This window comes from Tetrao urogallus, assembly GCF_951394365.1.
Source record: "Tetrao urogallus genome assembly, chromosome: 1".
NCBI classification, from domain to species: Eukaryota; Metazoa; Chordata; class Aves; order Galliformes; family Phasianidae; genus Tetrao; species Tetrao urogallus.
The window spans coordinates 70,674,502-70,688,722 of NC_136813.1; positions in this window are offsets into that span (position 1 = coordinate 70,674,502).

Consider the following 14,221-nt stretch of genomic DNA (forward strand, 5'->3'; position numbering starts at 1 on the left):
TTATTAACTTTATCCAACAAAAAAAAAAAAAAACAAAAAAAAAACCCACAAATTCTGAAATATCAGAATCAAGAATTTTAAAATAATTTTAAAATAATTCTTGATTATACTGCAAGATATTTTCCAGATTAACTTCCCAGTTATTTTGAAATCTTTACTGAGCAAAGCATTCAGGCTTTACCAAATTGAGATGTCCAGCACATTGTGATAAAAGTTGTTTTCTAACATAAGTATGTATTGGCAGTTTTATCATTTTAACCATATGGAGGTTTCTTACTGTTTACATGGATACAGCAGATGTTGTTTTGATTTTTTAATGTTTTTTTTTTATCATTAAGAATTTAAAAACTTCTCTTTCTTAATTTTTAATTCTTTAGTAAATGATTAATAAGATATAACATAAATGCAGACTTCAGACCTAGGTACATAAATTCCAAAAATGTAAATATAGCTTTTTTTTTGTTATAGATGATTTTAGCATTGGGGAATTCTAAACATTGTTTAGCATTATCACTGTAGCCTCCAGGATTGTTTGAGATTATGCAGGGAATTAAGTATTTGTCACAGGCATCTGTTGCAACCTGTAAAATTCATATTCAGTTCTGTGTTTCTATTCATTTATTGTGCTTGTGTAAATTCTGGGTTTTGGTGGTTGTTTTTTTTTAGCCATACACCTATATGCTACTGTCTGACTATGCAAACTGACTACATGGAAGAAGAAATCAAAACAGTCTTATTTGTGGATTTACATTATTCTATTAGGCAGAAAAGTTTTGCAAGTAAAAGAACCCAATAAAAGCTTGTGATAGTATTCTAGAATATAGGATTTGAGAAACATGGCAAAAAATTGTTCACTTATTCAAAATAGCACAGGTATCAGGACCTCTTTTGACTTCTCAGAGAAGGCTAACACAGAACTAGTACAGTAACAGGTTTTTTATTCATTAGAATAGATCTTACGTGTTGGCTAGGAGAAACAGTGATTCACTTTCTTGCTAGAATGATTAAGGTAGTGGATAACATTCCACAGATGTTTTACACACCCAATAAATTAAAATTGAACTTCTGTTTTGCTGTATGAAAAATAACATGAAAACAATTGGAATGAACCAATGTTGATGCAGTTGCGTGTAAGGAAGTGATCCACCTATATGAAGTGATCCAAGGAAATACCACTGTACAGGGTTTAAACAGTAAAAGAGAGAAAAGAGGGAATTAAGAAACCGTTATTTAAAGAGCATTATTAAATCATATACTATGAGAGTGATTAAGCTATACTAGGAATGGACAGTTTTTAGAGGGATTAGATAGAAAATGTAATTGAGGAGGACGTAGAAAGTAAGTTACCTTAACACACTGTCAATGTATAATGCACTTAATACACTGTCAATGTAACAGCCATGAACAAGAGCCTGTATGCTGTGTTCATAATGATCTGCATCAGTAGAGGTAACCTGCTGTTACCACTGCTGAAACGTACTATCCATTGCCTCACTGCTCTCACATCCACTGTTTGGTCTCTAGAAACATTCAGCAACTGTCAATGAATGTTAATAGGTACCATTTCTTCCTCATGGGAGAATTCGGTGACACGCCTCTTCTTCATATGAATTTTCATATCAGACATCATTTTCTCAGACTGCCCTTCTGCTGCCATCTGCCACATGGCAACAAAATAAAATGGAATATTGATGGGAAGGTTCAGTTTCTACTGCTGTGCCACTAACGTTTGCCTCTGACATTGTGGGCCAGCACCATCAGTCAGAAGGCATTACTTTCAGAGCAGGCCTTGAAAAATATATACTAGTGTTAATTTATATAAGTAAAAAAACCTTAATTTTGTATATTTTTTACTAGAAGCATAAAAATTAGCAACAAAAAGGTAAAAGTAAAGGGATATTTAATCTTGTTTTTGTGACACTAACGCATGAGCCTGGTCTGATAGAGGTGGTTGCTATTCTTACTGAGCTCTCAAGGTTTTCATCAGTATTAATGACATTTTACTCTTCCTGTACTTCATCCTTTAAAAAAGTTGTTCACAAGTGTACATACTGCCAGAAGTGATGACATGGATAAGGTGTGACTGTGAAATGAGGGTAGAGAGGATTTATGGTAGTCTGGTAAGGAGAGACAAATGTTTTTTTCTTTGAGCTGAATGTCTGGCTGCATCTCTATATATTCCATTTCAATATTCACAGGTAATGTACTGATGCTGACAGCAAATGGAGTCACAAATAGACAAATACATTGATGTTTGAAATGTTGAAACTCATTCTCAAATTCCTTTATCAAAATGGAAAACTCGGACGCATATTTTTTGCTGTGTTTAGCCAATTATCAAAATGCATAAAGTCATTTGCTGTAACTGAGTTAGTGCTGCACTGTGCCCTCCCCATGTCCTGTTTCAGCCCAGACAGTGATCATTGCACACCAATATGTGGTTGGTGCTGAGCTACGGGTGTGTGCCTGTGGCTGGGCTGGGCTGCCTGGTGGGAAAGACCTGCAGTCATAATGGTGTGGAGCAGGGGGCAGCTGCAGGTTGGACATGCCTGGCCTGGAGCATCTAAGTGGATTTTGGCTACCTAAGTTTAGAATCTCCCATTTTCCTCATTGTGGTTACTGCAAGTTCAATTCTGTTGCGTAAATAGAGGTCCCCTAAAAACAGGCAATTTTAGAGGACTCAGGGTATCAGGAAAGTCTGCTCAGGTCTGGCAAATGTGGGCCAAGCCCTATGGGACACCCACACACTGATAGGCAGGCGGCCAGCCAGCAGACGAAAGATCTTACAGAGGGACTGTGTGGCTAAATCGGAATAAGTGAATGGAGCTCTGTGTCTGAACTTGGAAATGGATTCCTCTCTCAGCCCTGTGTTTTAGCTGGTGATCTCAAAGCCCTCTGCAGTAAGCAGAGAAAGACATGTCCAGGGTCATTTGCCTTAAGCATTTACTTTAGCATGGAGTCAACCTTTCTGCGCAAAAGTCTCACCCATCCTGTGCTGGCTAGGGAGAGAATATATACAAAAAGCTGACAGTTAATATCTGATATTAAACAGCAAAGAGGAAGAGATAAAAATTGCTTCTACAGTATATATTATAATTTTGACACATCGTCTTCTAGCCTCTGTATTGGTTCTGAAAGTTTCTTTTCAACTCAGTAGATCATCTTTAAATGTTAATGAGAATAAATGTAAATAAATCCAAAGACACTGCAATCCACTGATTTTACAGGAGCTCTGTACATTAAGATGCCAAGCTGTTCAGCATTGGCAGTGACATTCTTGGTGGTCTTCTGTTGGCAAAGACTTGATTCAGCTTCAGGGCAATTGTAACAGAACCACATTCCAGTACCAAATCCTTTTGCCCATATATTCTTATGCAGGCTACATGAAAATGAAACTGAACAGTCTAGGTCCTATACTTACTGTTCTTTCACTGTCTTTTTGAGAAAATCTATACAGGACAAGCAAATTCTCCCATATAAGCACATCTCACGCCAGCCCAAATGAACGCTACTTTTTTGTTCTGTCGTTATCAGATACAATAATCTATTTTGAAAGCATGGATGGTTCTATTCTTGTAATAAATTTTAAAACATGAACTGCTTTGCTATCTTCTGAAATCTATGGGGAGGTAGAAGAATTGCTCCTTGCTTTTTGGCTTTTTTAAAATACAGAGACACCTGACCTAATTTTTTGTTTCCTTCTAGACTATATTGTGGTTATATTCCTGCTGTAGAACTGAGAATCATAGAAGAAACCTGGAAGCTTAGTCTTTGTTTTAGGGTCTATTACATGGGGGAAAACAAGGAAAGAAAAAAGAAAAAAAAAAAAAAGCAGTTTGCTGCAGAAAACACTGCCTCTGTCACATTCAGTAAGACAAAGATTTATTAAAAATGTATTCAGTCTCTCTGATATTCGAGCAGCTGGACAGTTTAGACCAAGCAATATAGGTCTATAGCCACCTAAAATACATATTTTCCAATGGTCAGAATGCAAAAATAGTCAGTGTGCATTGCTGTACTAAATTAATCTAAATTCCTGCACTAAATTAATTGTAATTTACTGCACTGAATTAACTATAATGTACTCCAGATTAGATTTCTGTGGATTTTACCAGGAAAATACTGAACGTCATTTGTCTTTTAGCATCAGTCCAGACTCATCCTGACTCATCTGTGAAGTGTTTTGCCATCAGGAAGATCTCACATGGTTTGGCTGCAGATATTCTCAAAACTTCAAGCAATTCATAACCTTGCCATGGTCATACTAGGTAAGAAACACAAATGGTAAATATCAGATACATACATTTTTAATGTTGTTTATCAGGAAGGAGTATGACAACGGTCTGTAGGGCAAAGGCTCTCAGTGATCTTTAATAAGATTAGCTCTGCAATTCAATGTAAAATTCAGATAGAATTCCATGTAGAAGACATGATCAATATGAGGATTAGATTATGTAAAGAACTTGAGGGAAGAAAATGCAAAGAGAGGTGCCAGCAGAATCCAAATGAACATAGGCAGCTTAGCTTTAGCTTTTGCAAAAGAAGAAGGCTTAATTCTGCTCTGGAGTGAAATCATCACTCAGTTAAAACTTCAGCATGAAGATCTCCTTTTGATCCATTAGTGTATGACAAAGGACTTCACAGGGAGCTGAAACAGCCATTGAAATCCAAACTGCATTATCATTTACTTTCCCACAGTGATCACACTGTAAGGAGACAATGTCCTTACAGGCTGCTGCTAGCCAGCACAGCCCTGCACCCCCTGCGTGGCCATCCTCAGGAGGACTCTTGGGAGCAGGACGTCTCACTCTGTGGAAGAGCTGCTGAGACACTCTCTGGCTCCATTACAGTAGGCCTCTCTGCAGCACAGAGGGCAGCCGGAGTTGATGACATACACCATCTAACAGCCCAGTGAGGACAAAACCAGCAGCGCTGCATTTGTATTCATTCATTTCCCATCCTGTTTGTTAGATATCCCTCTATGACTTTTGAGAATTCATAATTTCTAACTCAAGAATGGAGACTACACTCTTTCAGTATCAGGAGGAAAGCCACTTCCTGCCCCGGAAGGTTGGTTTCCTCCATCTGAAGCAGTATGTATGCCCACCTCCAAACCGCATACATTTCGGTTTAATTCCCCTATTTTCCAATTGCCAGTGCATACCAATGCAGAGCTAGGTAAACCTTTGCAGGATGCTAGTGACTAACTCCCCAGTTCCCACAGCAATGCTAGCAGGGTGCAAAACTGTGAGGAGAAAAGGAGGAAATTAGCCCATCAGGCTGGAAAAACAGTGCACATTGATGCAAGGAGCAATCTAATCCCTGTAGTCTTTCCAAACGGTTTACATGCAAAACAAAACAAAACCAAAAAAAAAAAAAAAAAAAAAAAAAAAACCACCAAAAAAACAACAAACAGAGGGAAGGAAGGAAAGAAGAAAAAGATTTCTGTTGCAAATTGACAGGAATGCCTGTATTGGATTTCTGCTGATGACATCTCTTTACAGCAAAGGGTTAGAGAGAATAAAGGAGGCTTTATGCCTTATTGGAGTGAAAGAAAACAAGACATAATGCTGAAGTGGGATACACAAGCAAGCCTCTCAGAACTTATGCTAATATACAGAGATCTACACTTCACATTTCTGGATAAGCAGCAAATCCACCAATTTCTTTTCCTGGTAAGGCTGGTGGAATTTTTTGTACATGGCTCAGTCATTTATGGGAGTCAGAGATTATAGCAACTCACCAGGCTATTTGGAATGGAAATGAAAAATGATTAAAAGCAAACCGGATTCTGGATAACTGTACCAGTAGTCTGTAGTAAGAGTAAGATATTTTTACATGGACCATACAAATCACCTTTATGTATACAGTCCAAATGTTTGGGATTTACTGCATTAGCAGTATGCAAAATGGAATGCACTTGAGAAATCCCTGGAATAAAGGAGTATGTATTTCCTACCAATAGACTCCACAGGAGAGAGGTAAACTCCTAGATGACCTTTTGGACATATGATAAATTTTCAATGGAGAGACTTTTAAAAACTGTGATTTAAAAAACACAAATGCAAAATTCCTTTCATCATTCTGTAACCACATATTTCAGAGATAAATCAAAATGTTCATATAAGAGTATCAGCACTTATGAAAATAGTAGGTCAGTAAAGAAGTGAATCTACTTTGATGAACTGGATAACTGGTAACAAAAAGGATGTAAGAGCATATTTCTTCAATATAGTTTCCTAAAGTAGTGAGAATGCCAAAGAAAGTATGAGAAGGTGACTTAAAGCTTTCATTGTGGATCATAATGACCGGGCTCTGACAATTAGATGTTTTGTGCTTGTGAACATACAGGACCTGTGGTGCCACAACCTGAAGTCTCTGGCAGCACTGTGAGCTGCAGGTATTCTCATTCCTGCCTTTTCTTAGCACAATTTATTGGATGCATAGGCTGTGAACTTTTCTGGGGAGCCAGTTTGAAAATGGTTCGGATAGACTGTCAGCCTTTGGTTGGTTCACTTTTTCATAGTTCAAGTCAGATTTATGCAGGAGCACAGAACAGCCGCTACTGCCATTTCACACTTAATTTATAAAATTTACTACTTGTATGTAAAAACCTCATATAACAAAGCTGGCGTGTTGCTTGATGAGAAAAAAAAGATACTGTATCAAATAAATACATTAAATTGATGAAAGACAGTTATCCAGAGGCATTCTAAAGGTTGGAATATAATCTTTGTCTCTTACCCTCAGAGTCAACTGTGTCCCATGTTATGAAATTTCACTCAGTACCTGCTCATCCTTTGCTGATCTGACTCAGTTTAACAGATTAAGCTGATTTTAATGAATAAGTTTCACATTATTTTAACTCCAAAGTGTTGAAGTGTGTGACCTTCAAGAACTTATTTTAAATTTCAAGAAAACTTCCATTTAGATATCCTCCCTGCGTACCAGTCATATTTGTTTTATGGAAAATGCTTTCTGTAGTATGCTACTCTGCATAACCAAATTGCTCCCTCCATCTCAAAGAAAGAACATTCCAAAACAACTTGCTTCTCTGTCTCTTTTAGGGTGCTGGATATGAAAAGAATGGGGTAATATCCTCTTCAGAAATGCTGTTTTGGAGAATTTTTTGCCAGTCATAACATGACAAAAGTGTAAACTATTTTAAAATAATTATGGAGAGTAATAAGTAGTTGCCATGTTCACAGGCAGATGCAGAGTTAGGTTTAAAACGTGGTTGGGGACTGGATTTTGGCAAGGTCTGTAAGGGTTTTCTGCTGCTATTTCAACTAAAATTCTTGCTTGTGTGTAGGATGCTTTTCTAAACAGGATAATGCTCACAGGCAAAAGACCTCTTCTATATTCACTTCCATCCAGTAATTCGTTCAGTAAGGAACTCTTCCCAACTGGTATTTGTTATGATCAATAAACTTAGCTGAAGTATCAGTGTTACCACATTCTGTGACAGCTGACTAACCATCACTGGAATTTCTTGTTGGCCTTAGTCAAAGCCAAACAGAGGTCTTGCTTGGTCAGGGGGAAAAACATTTACTAAGATAAATGTAATGTCTGGCTAATGACTTAGTAGTTATGAGTGCTACTCAGCAGCACTATGTGTAGAGAGAAGTATTGGCTTTCTAGCATTAAGTAAGGCATTATCTTGTCTGTAGGATTCTTTAGTAAACAAATGGAAAGTTTAAATTCTTCAAATCTCTTTTTTTTTACTCATATGTATGTATTAATGCTACATAATTTTCTTAATTAATCATCACCTACTCTCTTTGGTACTCCACTGAGTCCAGGAATAACGTTCTATAATGAGTTTCAAATATGATTTTGGAAGTACACTGAAATTTCTAACATTTTGATGAATTCTTCATCATTTGCTGCAATAATAAACAAAGACAAGCGGAAGAAGCAGTCTGCAAATGCAAATCATGATAAATAGGCAGTACAGAATATGAGAAGTACTAATTCAAACATCACAATGTGATGCAGATGCAACCTGAAGCAGAGCCAACGCATAGAAGGGACCAGATGAAATTCCTGCATCACAGAACAAATTGCCATGGGAAACATCTGGAAATTATCTGGAAAAAGCAAACAAACAAAGAGGTGACCTTAAACCTTTGGGCTAGCTAACTAGAAATCATTGTCTAAGAATACCTGGAAAACAGAGGTATAGTTAGTATTGTGAATGGAAATTATTATAACTAAAAGAAGAAAGTTTACAGCAGTATTTAAGGTCTACTAAATTTTGGTTGCAATGCCTAAACGGCATTGCATCCCCAAGTCACACATGGACAAGGCAAAAGAAAGGCGTTTGCCAGAGTTAATAAAACACATTCCAACACATTAAAACACGTAGAGCAAGAAGGCAGTGCCGGGTTCAAAAAGACCTGACCAATTCAAGATGGATACTTGGTTATCTTAAGCGTCTGTGCACAGCAAACTAAGTCAGTGTAGGCATGAGTGTGCCTAATCCATGTGTCATGCAGGACACATACAATGGCCTCACCTCTGCTCCTGCCCAACTACATAGTGGAGCAGAGTGCTGTGTGACCAAGAGAAACCCACTGACAGTTCTCTGCTCTGTGTACTGAGAAGACATTCTAGGTCCTCACGCTACATTTCAGATCACTGTTTGAAAGCCACATCTGACATATAAGTAACATCTTAGAAAACTTGCATATGCAAGGTCTTTTTGCTGATCTTGGACCTACACCACCTGTGGTTCTTACACAGAGATTTTCTGAATGGTCCAGGGATGCATGCAAAACGCGCTTCCTTTGGCCTCAATTGCACATTTTATCCATTCTGAATTCTGTTTGTTTTTAGTATCTGTCCCTGACTAGACCAAAGATGCCGAAGAGTTGCATCCAACACAGTATATTTTACATGAGGAAAGCAATATATATTTGAGTAACAACATTTTAAAAACTACAGCCAAGGTGATAGAAATTTAATTTTCATTTATATGGTCAAGTCAAATAAAATAAAGTAGTCTCAGTCAGTCCTTTACTTCCTTATTAGATTTATACTTCCCATATGTGAGATTTGTCTTACGAGAATGGCCCTTACCACCCCTTCTTTAACTGGAATTTAAATGCTTGTATGTGCTTATTTTTATGGAAATAAAATATCTTCAGGATTACCTTATGATTTTTCTTACGTGGCATTTTTCATATGCAAAACATTTTGGACTTCAGATTTCTTTTCTAATTTAGCTACAGTAAAGTGGCAAGAGTTACTGTATATATCCAATCTTTATCTTCCTATTACAAGGATTTTGAGCTGGTACACACTTCAACTTCACAGTCCTTTAAGAGCCATGCTTATTATCACTGAGAATTGAGACACATACAGCCATGGAAAGAGAAGCGTATGATTTTACTTTCTCTGTCCGATTGCTGTTCAAAACCATTATCCGTCTGGAGCAGACGGGGCAGCTTTCCACAACTAATATGGCAAGCAAATAACACATAAGCTTGTATTTGACGGAGATAACTCTGGAATGAAATACTATGTTTGGGTGTATATTTTTATATACTTTTATGCAGGTAGTTTGCCTATCTTCCTAAACACACTGTTGTCTCTAATGACAATGGGGACTGGGATTAGACAGTATTAATACCATCTTTTAACAACTTGCTTAACAAGTATCTTCAAACATCTAGGGAGAGTTGGAAGATACATTTGTTTCCAGGCCATCCCTAAGAACTGTTTTTCTCATACAAGATATTCCCAGATGTCACGGAGACCTTGGAATGACCTTGGAAAGGAAGAAATGAAAACACTGCTTCCACAAGTTCAGCAAAGGAAACTCAAAAATTATGACAAAGGAAAATCCCCCTATAAAAGTCTTTGTAAACAGAGTCTATGCAGGGAAAGCCCTCCTCCTTCCTAGGACTCAAGCTAATAGTTGCACCAGTGTACTAAAAACACCTTCATCGGTGAAATGTAGAGAAGAAAGGATCATAGAATGGTTTGTGTTGAAACACACCTCAAAGATCATTCAGTCCCAAACCCATGCCGCAGGCAGGGTTGCCCTCCACCAGCTCAGGCTGCCCAGGGCTCCATCCAACCTAGACTTGAGCACCGCCAGGGATGGGGATTCTCTGTGCCAGTGCCTCACTACCCTGGTGAATTTCTTCCTTATTGTTCTGTCACTACATGCCCATCTAAACTGTTCTTTCCCAATTTTCTTGTAAGGCCCCGTAACATACTGAAAGGCTGCCATGGGATCTCCTGGAGACATTTCCAAGCTAAACAAGTCTCTCAGCCTGTTTTCACAGCAAAGGTGCTTGTTTGTGTTTTTTTAACCTCAAAATCTTTTTTCATAGATTCAATCACTGTGGATGTTCATACTATGTCTTAATGGGATCTTTCTCCCCGCTGAACATGCAAGAATTTTTTGAGCTTTCTGGGATGGAAGGGAAATTTTGTCTAAGAAATAGAAAAAAAAATTATAGTCATTGAAAATAACTGCAAATGATCTGTTATGCCATGAAAAAGATGTAGCTAAATCCAGAGCGAGTGTTTTCTGTGCTTAATAATATCACAGGCAGAGGTAGAATTTTTTTTATTTTTATTATTTTTTTTTCATCAAATTGCAGTTAGTAATGCTCTCAGAAACGCTGTGAAGTTAGAAAATAAACCCACTAGCATTATCTATTCCTTCAACTAACAGTCAATCAAACTTCCCTCACAATTCTCCCAACTCTTTCTTTTGCTCCCCATGAAAATTCTGAGTTTACAGGAACTTGTTTTTCCCTGCAGCATAATACTGTTAAAAATAGGTGTAATTTCATTCTTGCAGCTTGTAATAACTTTCTTTCCATTTGCTGATAATGCTGAAATAATCCTCTGCAGTCCACATCAAATGAAGATTCACCATTTGCAATCTTTGCAGTAGAGAACGTGAAATTGTTTCCTAATTACAATACAAGAGAAGTAAGCACTCTTTTTTTCTTCCCAAATTCTCTCTTCCGTCCTCAGACATAAGGGATTATACTGAATAGGGGATCCTTTGTTAGTTCCTCCCAACCAAACCCTCTTAGATGTATTTCTCACCATCTGCCAATCTCCTGGAGGATGGCATTGCTGGGTACCAGGCACTGATGAGGCAGCAGGTCAGACACTGATTTTTGCCATGTGTTTCTGAAATTATTTCCCACAGGCTACTCTATGCCATCCTCAGCTAGATTCAGGGCTAGAGTTTACACTTGTGTAAACGGGCAGCACTTAGGGCATACCCAGACTTGATTTCCCTTATTTCCAATTGACAAGCAGCTTGGAGAAGGCCTCTGTTGTTTCAGAGAAGAGTAGAGGCAGAGCAGCACAATATTCGGAGCCTATTGCAAAACTTCTTCACTGTGTCTCTTTCAAGTCATGTAAACCAAATGGTTCCCACAACCCTTACTATTATTCTGGGTTACCTGAAAATCTTCAGCAACACAATTCAACAACATGCCTTCAAGCACTTTTTAAGTTGTTGATTTGTACATTACAGTCTAAATGTAATGTTTCTATTGCTCCTTATTTTTAAGGAAGAAAGAAGTGGGAGCTGGTCTCTGCATGATTGAGGACACCATTTGAACAGTCCAATAGGACGTATTTAAAAGAAGGCAATAAATGAAAATGAAAACCATCTCTTTCACTTCTCAATAATCACCAAATAAAAAAAAAAAAAAAAAACACTTTTTTTTTTTTAACCTTTGATACAGAAAACCACATGTGTATTCCTTTTATTCTGCTTGAACAGAAACCTCTCACTTCCTGCATTGCTGTCACTCAGCTGAGCTGCTGGTCAGACACAACAGCATTCCTATAATCACTTCAATCACTTCTTCAGAGAATGAATGTACTGTTGGTTTCTTTAATGCCTGAGAACAAAATCCTGTACTGAGAAGCAGAAAGTAGACCATATTCTCTTCTTTCATGCCCACAGAAACTGTTCAGTTAAATTATGACAAAGTTTGTCACCTCCGACTGGTTCCTTTGCCCGTGCTGGCCAAAGATGCCCCAACACAGAAGACAAGTGCCAGCTAGGGACATGCTGTGCCCAAGCTCATATAAGCTGTCACTGAGCACATGCTGCCTAATGGCCTTGGCAAACCCCCATGCTGCCCCCCAGTATGAGATGCTGCAAGCAGAAAGGCATGCTTACATTGATATGACAAATATGTTTTTGAATAAAGGCAAACCCTAAACACAAAACCACAAGCATACAAAATTATGTTTTCATTGACGTATTGGTTAAGTACAGGAAAATTTATGAGATGTTAAGCGGTGCCATGTTTTTGTTGAAGAAAAAAAAAAGAAGAGTGGTGAATGACAAACTGTTGTCAGGAACAAGACCCAAATTCCCAGCTAAAGTTCTGTGTGGATTCCGTGAAATACAAACCAAAGAAGAATACAAACTGTCAGACCCAATTAACAAAGCTTCCTACTGCCTGTGTTTAATGTCAAAAAATTATGAGACATCCACAGGAGAGACAGCTGTTAGATGCTCAGAGATACTGTTACTGACCTCGGTAGGAAAGGTTAACGCAAACCACAAATCTGAATATCATCACTGTGCATATAATAATGAAAACCATATGACACAATCAGTGCTTCAAGGAGATTTAAATTTAATGAAAGATCTGAAAGGCTCAGGACAAAGCCCCGAGGTCCACTGACACAAACTTACAATCTTAAAAAAGCTGCATATGGCCTGTAAAGGGTGCTCATACCCACATACCCCAGTCCGTGCAACTTCTCAGTCAACAACTGTTGAAGCAATGCCAAAGACATCTGCTCAGCTGAGTAAACCTAAAGCAAATCTCCAGAATGTCACTCAGGAGCCTTGTTTCAACACAACAACTGACCTAAAAACAAAAACTCACCAGTCATGTGCTAAATAAATGGTCCACATGAGAAAACGTAAGGATGCTTGGAAAGAGAGACCATGAAAAAGAGGTGCTGGGTTTAATGAACTTTAGGATATGCTATAGACTTTATTCCAAATGTAATGATAGAATTGCAAAATAGTTTTGGGTTGGAAGGGACCTCAAAGCCTACCCAGCCCCAACCCCTGCCATGGGCAGGGCTGCCCCCCACCAGCTCAGCTGCCCAGGGCCCCATCCAACCTGGACTTGAGCGCCTCCAAGGATGGGGCACCACAGCTTCTCTGTGCAGCTGTGCCAGCACTTCACCATAATGGCAGGTTTATGTAAGGATTAGAATGTGAAAAACTGGATTTTGATGAAAATCCAGTATGATTCAGTGAAAAAAAAAAAAAAAAAAAAAAAAAGATCTGGAACATGGTTTCCTTCCCAATTGCAACATGGATAAATAATTCTTCCCAGTCCTAAGAACTAATCCCCTAACTGTTAGTCCCCTTACCCGGACAAAGCATGTATTACATTACTGATGGAGAATATCTTGACGTACTAATTCTGGTTTGAACTCTGATGTAGTTTCCCAATAGACAGACTTAAAATATGTTTAATTATATATAATAATTCATGTATTTTAATCCAGGCATTGTTATATTACATTCTTCAAAATTCAAAAGGTCAACAAAGTTTTTCTTGCTGTTGAGACTTATTTCTGTTACTATATCATGCAGCTCTGTCATTAACATTTATTTTAAAGGCTCTAAGGTCATTTGAAAAACTAAACAACGATGTAGTTTAAAAGAGGGTGTACAGGGAACAGCCATTCACAGACAAGGAAATGACTAATTGGATTGGATTGTAACTTCAGTTCAGCAGTATCTCTCAGAGATACTATTTCCTCTCAGTGGCTTTTAGGGATGAATAAATGCCACAAGAAAATTCCTTCAGAAACAAAACTTCCATCTCTCTAAAATGACACAGACATATCTGGAAATCTCAAAATCCCAAAATAGAAAAATGTGTCAGCACACAGAGTCCTAGGATATATTACTTAGTAATTAACACCCATCCTGTTTTGGAAAACATGATAACTGCCAATTCAACGTTTGATTTGCTGTATGTATTTTTCACAGATAGACTTTGTAGGTAAGAATTCAACTGTTTCTTCTCTTGTTTGTTCTCTTGATAATTAATTTTTCCCTGTCCTAAAAAGCAAGTAGAAATGCCAGATTAGATATTTTGCTGGTATTTACTAAGCAGTAAGGCATTTTCCAAGAAAAGTATTCCAGAAATAAAAAGTCACAATGTTTTAATGTACCGTGAAATTTCATTAATAT